The sequence below is a fragment of the Astatotilapia calliptera genome, chromosome 22, assembly GCF_964374335.1.
Source record: "Astatotilapia calliptera chromosome 22, fAstCal68.1, whole genome shotgun sequence".
Lineage (NCBI taxonomy): Eukaryota > Metazoa > Chordata > Actinopteri > Cichliformes > Cichlidae > Astatotilapia > Astatotilapia calliptera.
The window spans coordinates 33167915-33181856 of record NC_137442.1 but is presented as its reverse complement, the minus strand read 5'-3'; the positions used below and the strand labels follow the sequence as shown (position 1 = coordinate 33181856).

At 42.2% G+C, this 13942-nt stretch overlaps 1 long non-coding RNA gene across 2 annotated transcripts; it reads left to right on the top strand.

Moving 5' to 3' along the window:
* Positions 1–949: 949 nt before the first annotated feature.
* LOC113015173 (uncharacterized) lies at positions 950–4607 on the top strand. 2 transcript variants are annotated; one of them, XR_013904746.1, is made up of 5 exons: positions 950–1575; positions 2029–2149; positions 2845–2943; positions 3642–3825; positions 4090–4607. It is a non-coding gene; the product is annotated as an uncharacterized LOC113015173 (long non-coding RNA). The 2 variants fall into 2 exon arrangements; XR_013904747.1 differs by having other exon boundaries at positions 952–1351.
* Positions 4608–13942: the final 9335 nt, after the last annotated feature.

The following is a 13942-nucleotide window of genomic DNA, read 5'->3' as shown; positions in this document are numbered from 1 at the left end:
CACACACTGAGGTTAATTATGGAGTTCCACAGGGTTCAGTGCTAGGACCAATTCTGTTTACATTATACATGCTTCCCTTAGGCAGCATCATTAGAAGACATAGCATACATTTTCACTGCTATGCAGATGACACCCAGCTCTATCTGTCCATGAAGCCAGATAACACACACCAATTAGTTAAACTGCAGGAATGTCTTAAAGACATAAAGACCTGGATGGCCGCTAACTTTTTGCTTCTTAATTCAGATAAAACTGAGGTTATTGTACTCGGCCCTGAAAATCTTAGAAATATGGTATCTAACCAGATTCTTACTCTGGATGGCATTACCTTGGCCTCCAGTAATGCTGTGAGGAACCTTGGAGTCATTTTTGACCAGGATATGTCCTTCAACGCACATATTAAACAAATATGTAAGACTGTGTTCTTCCATTTGCGCAACATCTCTAAAATTACAAATAGCCTGTCTCAGAGTGACGCTGAAAAACTAGTTCATGTATTTATTACTTCCAGGCTGGACGACTGTAATTCATTATTATCAGGATGTCCAAAAAACTCACTGAAAAGCCTTCAGCTAATCCAAAATGCTGCAGCAAGAGTCCTGACAGGGACTAGAAAGAGAGAGCGGATTTCTCCTGTTTTGGCTTCCCTTCATTGGCTTCCTGTTAAATCTAGAATTGAATTCAAAATCCTGCTCCTCACATACAAGGTCTTAAATAATCAGGCCCCATCTTATCTTAATGACCTTGTAGTACCATATCACCCTATTAGAGCACTTCGCTCTCGCTCTGCAGGCCTACTTGTTGTTCCTAAAGTATTTAAAAGTAGAATGGGAGGGAGAGCTTTCAGTTTTCAGGCCCCTCTTCTGTGGAACCAGCTTCCAGTTTGGATTCGGTTTTTCTGAAAGTTTTTCCTTTCCAGTCACCTTTCTCACTCACTATGTGTTAATAGTTGGGTTGCGGTCACGTGGTTCTGATGACGTGCGGAGGCAGCGCGATTTTTGAGTGGAGGGCGGAAGTAAACATGGAGGACACTGTGGAGAGTCAGGAGAGCAGCTATTGTGCAACTTTAGACCCCGTTTCTCGGGAGAGATATAAACAGATAGTTAAAAAATATATCGGACGTGATCCGTATTCTTTGAAAATGTCCGAATACACCACAGAAGTAAAGGATTTGCCTACTATCGAGGCTGTGGATATCACCAACTACTTGGTCCTCCAGACTTCTTACTACACTAGGCAGCAAATGAAAGCTTTCAAGAGTCTGGAGGCGTACAATTTTTTTGTCAGCGGGTGGGTCCACAACCTTGGAACAAAACGTCTCCGTGATGGATACAGTTTGGTGTTTGCAAGGGTGAGTGTTTGTTCTTATATTGCTTTATCTTAAACACGCTAACAGTTAGCGGTAGCGGCTTTAACGTCAACAAACATGCCACATCCTTAGGACTTCGTTAGAGTGACAGTTGTTTGTTTCAAGGTAAACCATTCTCAGCGGTCTAACGAGACACCTCTGAAGACTTGGGTAATTGCAAAGGAGGATGGAGAAGTGATTGCAGCTCATTGCAATTGTATGGCAGGGTTAGTAGCCTAATTAAGTAGGATGTTATTGCAATGAGAACACACACACACACACACACACACACACACACACACACACACACACACACACACACACACACACACACACACATATACGCATAGGGCACTGCTAGCATTTTGCAGGTGTACTTCAGTAGTAGTGGGGAGAGAGTGTTTTCTTTTAGCTAAGAATTCATCAGCTAAGAATTTGTGTGATTGCCTTAGATCCCTCATGACACTCAGATGCATTTTTCAGATAGAGGGTAGAACTATTCAGTCATGTCATCACCTAGATAATGATTTCTCTATAGGCTGTTGAGAAAGAGTTAATGAATAAACATGTTACTTCAAATAAAGTGCCATTGCACATTAGTATTAGTAAGCTATGCATCATCAAAATGTACTGTAAATATTGCATTTCATGTTAAAAAGATTATGTGCTCTATTTTCCAGACTATCAGAATCATGCTCGCACGTTGGAGCTGTTCTTTTTGCAGTTGAAGCTGGGGTGAAAATGAGAGCGACATGCACATCAGAGCAGTGCAAGTGGCTGATGCCATCTCATGTTAAAAAGGTAAGCCAAAAAGCAAAATGTAGGATAAAGAATGTTATATTGGGACTTCATGTGACAGTAGGATAAAATATCTTCCCCTATACTGCTACCTTGTCGTGGTGGGGAAGCTTGAGTGCCTCAATGACCCTGTAGGCTATACCGGCGGGGGCTTCAAGCTCCTGGTAGATCTAATCAAGCCGGGCAGGTTGCAGGTGAGGGGTCAGACAAAAGGCAGTACTTTAATAAATGAAGAGTTCTATTCCAAAACGCTATAACAGCATTTAAAAGCCATTTCCTTTTTCATGACTAACATAACCATGACTGCAGAACCGTATACTGTATATCACACCCTTCTCATGCATGCCTCAACACCCTAGCACTTGTTTTCTGCGCACACACACACCTGACTGCAGCACTTTATATATTCACATTTCTCATGCATTCCTCAATACTCACAACTCCTCACACCACATTTTCATCAACATGGAACTGCTTACTTTCCACTCCTTTTATACCCAGCACATGGCACCTCCATCCCCACCCAACATACACACACACACTTCACTGCCAACCAACCACTATACCCAGCCTAAAACACACATACTCACTCCACTGCCATCACTGTTCAATTTCGAATATTTTTGGAAACGAATATATAGCGTTTTGGAAAAGAGCTTTTTAAATTTTAATGATCTTCTTTGGCTTAATTTTTCCAGATTCCTGCTTGCCCAGTAACTCTGATTGACTTCTCTTCAGCAAAGTCAAAAAAACGAAAGCTTGAGTGTTCCATTGATGGCTGCACAAGTACACAAAAGGTTGGGAAATCACTTCCATGCCCAAGAGTGCAGAGAGATTCAGAGACATACTGTAGGTTTTTTGAGAGTTTAAGCAAAAACTGTCCAAGGAGTGCAGCACTGATGTCTAGGGAACCTTACCACAAAGAATTTGTCCCCCAGTCTAGCATGCTTCCTAAAACTGTGCCTGAGTACAGAACACCAGAGACACTGCAGCTCCCCCCCAAAGACCTTGAAGAGCTATGCCTGGACTTCCAGCTTGAAGAGCTCACCCTGTCCCAAGTCCAGGCTGTAGAGAGGGCGACTCGAAGTCAGAGTGCAAGCAGTATTTGGTTTAGGCAAAGAGCTGGATGCGTAACTGCCTCTAAGCTGAAACAAGTTCTTAAGACCAACCCCCAGCAACCATCAAAGAGCTTGATCAAGGCCATATGCTATCCAGAGGCATATAGGTTCACCACAGCTGCTACAAGGTATTTAGGGTTTGATGTAGGGTAAGGCAGAGTTAAGATTTGGGGTATGAAACTGTCCATAACTGTACCTAAAAAAGTGTTATGAAGATGGAGGTTAGTTATAGGCTTATACGGCTAGGGTTATACAGGGTAAGAACTAAGTGTAGTTTAGGGTAATGGCATATTGTATAATACATCACTTTACTGTTTTACACATCCAATACTAAGTAATAATTTCCTTTTCATGTTTGGCATGTGTACTGTTTATAGTTATGGATGCAAACATGAAGCACAAGCCAGAGGAGCATATGAGAAGCTTATGAGCCAGGAGCATGCAGGCTTCTCATGTATGGACAGCGGTCTCTGGCTGAACCCCAAGTGGCCATACATGGGGTCCTCCCCTGATGGGATAGTCACTTGTGACTGTCATGGAACTGGCATCTGCGAGATTAAGGTATTGACTCTGTTGTAGTCAAGGCCATAGGTGTGACATCTTTCCATAAGAATCAGTGAACTGAGTAAAAATGCAGGAAATACCTTTTCTAATTTCTAATCTATTGTTCAATTAAGATAAGATGAGGCTTTATTGTCTGTGTCAAATAGACATTTGTTTTGGGCAATGAGAGATTATGATAACACAGACCACACCCATCATCTTTGCTTCTTCACTGTTTCATCAGATAAATCTTGATTGTTGTTCTCATCACTGTGATTTTAGTGCCCACACTCTCAGAAAGATGCGGTCAACCTGCGCATGCGTGCTGAGGAGAAGGGCTTCTGCCTCATCAGTGACGGGGATAATGTCACACTGGACCCAACTCATGACTACTATTACCAAATTCAGGCACAGCTTCACATTGCAAATGCAGAGTACTGTGACTTTGTTGTGTGGAACCGCAATGACATATTTGTTGAAAGGATTTTGCCTGACCTTGAGTTTTGGGATGATGCGATTCCTAAAGTTGAGTGTTTTTTTAGAAACAGTATACTCCCAGAAATACTGGGACAGCAAGTTACAAACATACATGTGTAATGTGATAAAAGGACGACAACATAATGACATTTTGAATATTGTTATGACCTGATGGTAGTCATTATGAGTTCTGGCTATTGTATTTGCTCTGACGTAGCATTAGAGCACAAATTGTCATTTAATTTTATTGTACATTTAATTGTGTCATTTAAGTGTTGTGTAACACTACACAATGATTAAATGCTATTGAGGCAGCATAATAATACATTGGTGGTTTATTTACAAGATTAGACTTTTAAACAAATAAACAAAATAGATTGCAATCCATCTCACAGTATAATACTGTACAAACTGCCAGCACAATATGACAGTTGGAGAAAAATATTTCATTTGAAAACATTTACAGACTAATCAGGAGTCAGGACTTAGGTACTACTATTACTCTACCCTGTTCTACTTATCACCAGAGGCGGAGCCAGACATTTGAAACACCCGGGGCTTAGCCCAAAAGGGTCATATGCATGTGGGATTTTTTTTTCCCCTTGGGGGGGGGGGTAGAAATGACTGAAAGATTAATTGGCTCTGTTTTGAGTTTTGTTCAAAAAAGAATGACTTCATATAGGGAAAAATATATATCACATATGCAGGACACCTTAAACTAGTTTTTTAATTAAGCAGCAAGGCAGAACAAAGTCGGGGCTGTATCAAGACACGAGGACTAAACCCCAATTCAACCAGACCCAGAACTGATCCGGAATTAAAACAGGACTACAACAGTTCAAAATCAGGACTACTGAGGATTTAACCAAAACAGAACCATAATCAGAACTAGATGATAGTAGCACTAAAAATCATCATAGACCTGCACTACATTTATTTTTTAATTTTACCAAAGTCCACTATTTAGATTGAGAAAAGTTTATATAATTATTTAGCCTTGTTGTGCAAACAAGCCTGCAGAACTTAATAAATATAGAATTTGAAAAATAACAAACCTAAAAAGAAACACTAGGTACGAGATACATGAGGACCTATGATACGGTGATACTTTTGGCAAACGACCATTTGACTAACATGTGTGTCTCACCTGCTCTTGTTCCACCTCTGTTCTGTCCTCATTCTCCTCTCTCTCCCTCTCTGTTCCTCTCTCTCTCTTTGTGCTGACAATCATCAAATATACAGATATTTACAAAATCTTCAGATAAAAACACAAACACTTTTTTAATTGTAACATCAAATCAGACTAAATGTTTATTTTTTTTTAGATTGATAAATATAAAAAACATATTTGTTAACTTTAAGAGTAAAGAGAGAAACTATCTGTATTTCTTAATTGCAAATGGCACCAAATTGTATTCAAAATTGAGCCACACTTATGGAGCTCCACAGTTCTTTTCCTGGTGTTTTGGTTGACATCTCTTGATTTTCCCATGTCACAGAAACAGGCTCTGTGTTTTTCCTTATATGCATCCACAGCTGTGCCACCAGTTTACTCACATGGACTCTACTAACCTATCAGAAGCTTCTTCAGCTCAGAATGGAATCGTCTGGAGTTTCTTATTAATTAACAATAAACTTAGTGTATATGTACTCCTAAATTTAATGAAAGTGATAAAAAACAGAAAGCTCTGTCTCTTTATTCTGACATTTAACTAATTCAAAAGATATTTCAATATTTATCTAAAACAAAAGTTTACTCTAAATTGATGTTGTACAGTAAAAATGTTTTATGTTTTATCTCTAAAGTGTAAATATCTGGTTACAAATGTGAATATCCTGCTGTGTCCTGAAATCCCTCTTGTTTTGCATAGAAATATACTGAACAACATACAAAGCATAATATATAAAATAACATTTACCTGAGTTTTTTCTTTGAAAGAACCCTCTAATGTCCATTCTTATATTTCAGTGCATAACTGAAACCGAATTAGTCGGGGAGGGTAAGAACTGAAAATATGAAATAAACACACGTAAGCTAAGACTCTCTAAAAAAAATAGCATTTGTTCGGCTTTTCATTTCGCCATTTGTTGATTCACTTGAAGAGCAAGTAACGTAATATTGGTCAAGTGATCAGTTTGATATCAATCTTTCGTGATACACCGTCATATTTACATTATTTGTACGGTACGAATGATTTTCTTTGGTACCTGGTCAAACTTAAGCTCTCCTTAGTATGGCTGGCTCCGTCTCTCCAACAGCGCACTCACGGGCAGCAGCTGCCCCGCCCCCTCGCTCAGTCGCTTAGTGCCTGAGCTCGGATCATACCAATATCGGGGGGGATTCACGCACAGTCGTAAATTCCCACAGTGTGCACTATGTGCTTCGAATATTGTGTGTACTTTTTGTTTTATACAGTTGTCTGCCAGGCATCTAACTATGAAAAAATTACACTCCAAAATACCCCGGGCTTCTGACAAAACAACCCGGGCTTAAGCCCAGTAAGCCACCCCCACGCTCCGCCCCTGCTTATCACCAGAGCCAAGCAGCAGATACTGGACACTACTCTTCCTCTCCACCCCCTTCTGTGAGCCGTGACAGTGACAAGACATTTAATTTTTTTTAACTGATTGATTACCACCCACCCCCCTTACTCCAGTGGGACAACAGACTCGGAGAGATTTGATAAGGCACAACAAATTACCCCAATCTTGTCGATCAATGCATGTGTCTCACCTGGCTTTGTGGACATGTTCTCTATTGGCATAGCCCTGCTCTGCAGAATTTGATATTTCCTCCTGACTAAACCTATGACTCGCTCAACATGGATACGCAAATTGGCTATTTTCCTTGTCTCTGCCACTTCATAGGCTGACAGCTGTTTTCTCCCTTTAGTGAATGCCGGTGTCTGTAGTGAAGCACAGTAAAACCTCACATTATCGCCAATATTGAACCCACGATCTGCAAGGACAATATCTCCAGGTAACAAGTTCTTTAGGAGGCCACTCTCTATTGTGATCTGCTTATCGCTAACTCTCCCTCCCCAGGCAGAAGATATGTAAGTGACGTAGCCTTGGGGGGCAACACCAATCAAAAATTTTACAGTGTGATGGTGCTTGTAGTTGGACCAAGTTTGAGCTTGTGCAAGAAGATTAGATGGTCTCTCAATAAAGACTTCAAAGCAATCAACAATCACAGCCACTTTACATCCAAATGCCTGTCTGAAACTCAGTGGCATCGTAGCTTGAAGAACATGTCGCTCTGGCCACTCAATTAGGAACTCTAGCAAAACTAGTATGAATTGTTCAAATTTGGACAACAAAGACATAGGTCCCGAGGTGATATAGGGCTCGCACAGTTCAAAAATCTGAATTAAAACTAAGAAGTTGGGGAGCCCTGTGTAGAACTTTGTCTTGTCTTCATTTTTTTCAAAAGCCTCCAGGCTGAACTGTGTGTCCAGAGCCTTGCTCCGAAGATCAACCAGCTCTGCTGTGTTCTGTGTCAAAACATCCTCCATCTTCTCGATGTCATCCATCGTCAGCTCTGTCTGGCATCCAGCATCCGCACAGCCTGCAATATAACAGTGGGGGAGCATAATCAGCATAATAGAGGCAACCTCAATTTTTACTCATTTTCACTGTAGGAGTTTTTTAGTGGGCTATTAGAATCTGGTGTAATGTGTTTAATTCACTATGTTAATTTAATGTAATTATTTTTTTTAATCAACAAAAAAACATGTTGCGTCTAAACAAAAAATATATTTATATGTTTCTCACCACAGAAACCTTACATTACGGATATCTTTACTTATCTGTGAAAGGAGACTGTCTGGAATCTGGCAATATAAGAACCATAGCAGTGTACAAAAACCTGTGGTGTGTGCCTGACGGTAATAAGTGCCACTTTTTCTTTTTTTCTGAATAAAATGGTATGGATTTACTCTGTGATTAAAAAATCACAAACATGTAATATGTAACTTGGACCATAATCATTACAGATAATGGCATCTTTTTCTCTTTGACATGATTCTTGTTTGTTTTACATCTCAGCACAATATCTTACCTGGATAAGTGAATGTCTCATTCACACTGAAGTCTTCTGGTTGTGGATTCTCAGCTGGAAGCTGCAGTTCGGGGTTCTCCACTGTCACTAGGCTCAAATCCGGGCTCTCAGCCGTCTGTTGCATATCCAAAATCGCCTCTGCACATCGATGCTGTTCTGCCTTAAGCTTCATTCTTTTCTCTCGTTTGAGAACTGATTCCGATCTGGGTTTTCATTCGTAGCCGAGATTGACCGTCGGAGCCCAGTCCTCCGACTCTTCGTCATCCAAAGCACTTGGGCAGCCTATAGTCCCAATCAAGTCAATATTAGACTACTAACTTAAAAGCACTAAGTAAACGAGAATTTAACGACAACCTAATGCTAATAAGTTCGTTTGCAAACATAACATTACCTCTGACGAAGTGGTCGCTGCAGACACGGGCATTGGCAGACTCTGCTCCTCCCGACTGTAAACGTAAATTTAAAATCCATTTTTTCCTACGTTTTTCGGTTAGAATTTTCCATTTTTCTCCTCTTCGTTGGGCTATTTTTGGTACCCTAAAATACCGTTTATCAGTTTCTCTGGTCGACCTACTGGAGCATCCGTAAACACAACAGGACATAGGCATTTTGCGTACTGTCTGTCTGTGATTTTGCGCTTATCTTTTTCACTTCCGACCGCCAGTCAAATTTCGCGCTTTACGTCGACGTCACGTCTACGTCAAATGAAACCTAGCTATAGACCTCTCTGCATTGAATCATATCTGTTATTAACCTCTGTCTCTCTTCCACAGCATGTCTTTTATCCTGTCTTCCTTCTCTCACCCCAACCGGTCGCAGCAGATGGCCGCCCCTCCCTGAGCCTGGTCTGCCGGAGGTTTCTTCCTGTTAACCCTTGTGCTCCCCTTCGGGGCAGCTCCGAACCCCGGGGGTCCCAGAGTACCCCTGGGTCGCATTTCACAGGCCACGCATCAGGGTTGGCTCCTGCGCCCCGTACACCCACGTTTCCCTCCCTGAATGCCACTCCCGTTTCAATTTTTCTCCTAGTTTCAGGCAGGCTCTATCACGTTCGTCCATGGGAGGCCGCTGTTAAATGCCTCTCACTTCATACTCCATTATTCAAAGTTGTTAAGAATACATCACACGAGGTTAGGTTTGCAGGGGACATCTGTTTTCCGGCAATGGAGTAAGGTGTGTCGGCCAGTAGCACCTGCCTAACTTTTTTTTAAATTTTACTCTCTGAGCCCCATTTTGCTGTTCGATACGAATTTTTTGGGTCATTTAAGTGTCACACTGGAAGGATGTTCAAGGGAAGGAGACAAACCGAGAAAAACCTTACTGGCGAGAGCTGTGCTAACGCTGGCGCAGCAGACGATGCTAGTGCAGCCCTGAACCCGGCGCTTGTCGCCCTGCTCGAACAGCACAGAACAGCCATAGCCGCAGATTTTAAGACTACATCGGATGTGATTAACGGTAAGTTGGACAAGATTCAAGCGGAAGTTGCAAATCAAGAACTACGTATTGGTGAGCTTGAATCAAACGCAGTTGATGTTGTTCAGCGTTTAGCAGCGCTCGAAGCTAAGTATGATTCACTACAGGAGGAAAACAAACTTTTCAAAACTAAACTTTCTGACCTGGAGAGTAGAAGCAGAAGGCAGAACATTCGTCTGGTGGGTTTGCCGGAATCGGTGGAGCCGGGTCCTTGGCCAACTGAGTTCTTTTCCCGGCTGCTGGTGGAGGTCTTCGGCGCACAAACTTTGCCATCCCCCCGGAGCTTGACAGAGCCCACCGTAGCCTTATGCCCAAACCGGGCCCTGATGGAAGTCATTATCCGCTTCCACCGCTTCCAGATTAAGGAGCTGCTGATGAGGGAAGCACGGAGACGCCGAGGGACGTTGGAGTACTGCGGACATAAACTCCAGTTTTATGAGGATTACAACGCCGACGTCCAGAAGCAGCGAGCCCAGTATAAGGATGTTATGGCCGAGTTATACTGGAGAGGCCTTTGTCCTTCCCTTCTCTTCCCCGCCAGGCTCCGCGTTACTCTTTCAGATGGGAAATACCGGCGATTGGAGTCAGTTGAGGAGGCCTCTCGCTTCATTCAAACCATGGAAGAAAACCGAAGCTCTCCATCCTGAGTTGGACATTGTAGCCGGTTAGAGCACTCACCCTAATTTGCAACTATAACGGGTCGGACTAGCCTAAGTGGCGTCCTCGTTGTGACTGACATTATACAGCCGTGCTGTTGGCATAGCAATATATTCTTTGCTGTCCATTTTAAGGTAAAACTGGTTTGTTGTTTGGTTGATTTGTTTTTTGTTCTTTCTTCTTTCTCTTCTTCCTGGCCTGAAAACTGAGTCTCTGGCTCGAGTTTAGGGGCTACTGTTCAAGGGTGCAGGTATGATGCTAGTGGTACGGGGAGTTCTTGACTAATATGGGAAGAAAGCAGGGGCTTACGCGGTTGCTTTTTAATGCAACCTGCTGGGGGATATTGGTGGGTGGTATTGTTTTAGGGTTTTTTTTTACACAGTGATATGTTATTGTATTGCATTTTCTTTCTGGGGTGGGGTTGGTTGTCATGGTTTTTTTTTTGTTTGTTTTGTTTTGGTCCCCTCCCTTCCCTCCTTGGGCAACTCTGTACATAAAAATGTGGGACTTCCTTGATGAGTGGTAATCTTACCTTTGTTAGCTGGAATGTGAGGGGGTTGAACCACCCAATAAAGCGAAAGAGAGTCTTATCACGTCTGAAGCAATTTAAGCCCGGGGTAGTTTTTTTGCAAGAGACTCACTTGCAGGATTCAGATCACTCACGCTTGGCAAAATGTTGGTCAGGACAGATGTTTCACTCTAATTTTAAAGCAAAGGCTAGGGGTACAGCTATTCTTATCGATCGGAACATCCCATTTGTTCCATCTAATCTTGTGTCAGACAAAAACGGACGGTTTATAATAGTGTCTGGCAAACTCTGCGACAGGTCTGTGACTTTGGCTAATCTTTATGCACCCAATTTTGATGATATGCAATTTTTTCAACGCCTGTTTTAAGGCTCTGAAGGCATTTCTGAGAGGAGAAATCATCTCAGTGGCAGCATTTAAAAGACAGTGTGCACAGCGGGAACAGAAGCTTATTTCAGACCAGATTTTAAACATCGACAGGCAGTACGCTCAGTCACCATCACCGGCGCTATACAAAGAACGCTTAAGTTTACAAACCAAACACAATCTACTTTCCACTCGACAAGTGGAAGGATGTCTGATTAGGAGCAAGAGCGATTTTTACGAACACGGTGGAAAGACCGGTAAGCTTTTGGCCACCCAACTGCGTGGTATTAGGGCTAAACAAATTATAACTGGCTTGAAGGCAGACGATGGAGTGGTGACTAGGGATCAGAAGGCTTATATACATCAGAATCTACTGTTAATGTAAAAGATTTACATGGTTTCTTTGACTCCATTGATATGCCCTCGCTTTCCCCAGAGCTCAGACAGACTCTGGAAGCCCCTATCTCAAAGCCGGAAATTCAGGCGGCAATAGCATCTATGAAATCTGGGAAATCTCCAGGCCCTGATGGATTTTCTGCAGACTTTTATAAAAAAAATTCTCGGACGATTTGGCCCCTTTCCTTTGCGAAGTTTTTACAGAGTCGCTAGACTCTGGGGCACTTCCTTCATCATGCTACCAGGCCTGTATCACAGTGTTACTTAAGAAGGGCAAGGACCCAACTGACTGTCTTCCTATAGACCTATATCTCTGTTAAACATGGATGTTAAAATTCTGTCTAAGCTGCTGGCGCACAGGCTGGAAAAAATTCTTCCTGCTATAATATCTCCCGACCAAACTGGCTTTATAAAAAATCGGCACGCCTTCTTTAACATATGGCGACTTTTTAATATTATCTATGCCCCCAGCCATGTTGTGCCTGAATGCCTTATTGCTATGGACTCGGAAAAAGCATTTGATAGGGTGGAGTGGGAATATTTGTTTTTTACTTTAGAAAGGTTTGGAATGGGCCCCTTATTTTGCTCATGGATCAAACTTCTTTACGCAAGCCCCACAGCTTCAGTGGTAACTAACTGTCGCTACTCTGACCATTTTAGGCTCCACCATGGAGCGACACAGGGCTGCCCTTTAAGCCCTTTGCTTTTTGCCCTTGCAATTGAGCCATTAGCGATTGCAGTCCATGGTAGCGGGCACATAAAGGGCATATGGAGGGGGGGAGGGGGGGGGGGGGATTGAGCATAGAGTTTCACTGTATGCCGATGACCTTCTTCTATTTCTTTCCAACCCGCTTGCCTCCTTACCCGCTGTACTTAATATACTGAATGCTTTTAGTCACCTCTCTGGACACAAAATTAATATAAATAAGAGTGAACTGTTTTTGATTAACGAGAGTGCTTGAAATCTGGATTTGGTAAATGTTCCCTTTAAAATAGTCACAGATCACTTTGATTACCTTGGGATATATGTCACAAAGCAATTTCATTGTTTGTTTAAAAGAATCTCCTCCCCATGCTGGAACAGTGCAAGCACATGCTGTCCAGATGGTCCCCCATTATCCTTATCTTTAATAGGTAGGATTAACTCGGTGAAAATGATGCTACTTCCAAAATTCTTATATGTTTTTCAATGCCTCCCTATCCTGATTCCAAAATCATTTTTTTAAATCTCTAGACTCACTAATCACTTCATTTATTTGGAATGGTAAACCTCCCAAATTGAAGAAATCTATTCTTCAAAGGCCCAAGCCGGTTGGAGGTTTAGGCCTCCCTAATTTCCAGTACTATTATTAGGCCACCAATATCAGGTGTTTGTTGTATTGGAGACACTACCATCTCGAACCGTCACCACCAGTTTGGGTTGCCATGGAGTCATATTCAAGTGGGAAAATTTCTCTACTTGCGACTTTAGGTTCATCACTCCCTTTTGGCATTGCCTCTACCCAGTAACAATAGAGTTGTCCAGCAATCTCTTAGAATCTGGTCTCAGTTTAGGAAGAGTCTGGGTCTCCGGGCTTTCTCACTTCAAAGCCCAGTTGCAGCAAACCACCTATTTGTTCCCTCAATGGCAGATAATGCTTTTCATATCTGGCATAAAAAGGGCCTAAAATCCTTTGCAGACTTATATGAAGATGGACAATTTGTAAGTTTCTCTCAAATATCCACCAAATTTGGCATAGCTGCAACTCAGTTTTTTCGGTTCTTACAGGCCAGACACTATATGCAGAGTGTGACAGCAGAATTCCCCCAAATGCCTCCACACAATCCAGTAGATGATTTTTTAATGGTAAACCCAACCTCAAGGGGCATAATATCAGCCTTGTACAGCTCAATTTCCAATTTACAAGGCTCTTCAGTAGCTGCTATTAAATCTAAATGGGAAAAGGACCTTACCTTTCATATTACGGATGAACTGTGGGACTCTATCCTTGGCCAGGTTAACAATATATCAATGTGTGCTCGACATACACTTATCCAATTTAAGATTCATCGGGGGCATTGGTCCAGGGATAGACTGGCACACATATACCCAGGGGTGGACCCAGCCTGTATAAGGTGTGGGGGTGCTCCTGGTACATTGTTTCATATGTACTGGTCCTGCCCTTCTTTGTCCACCTTTTGG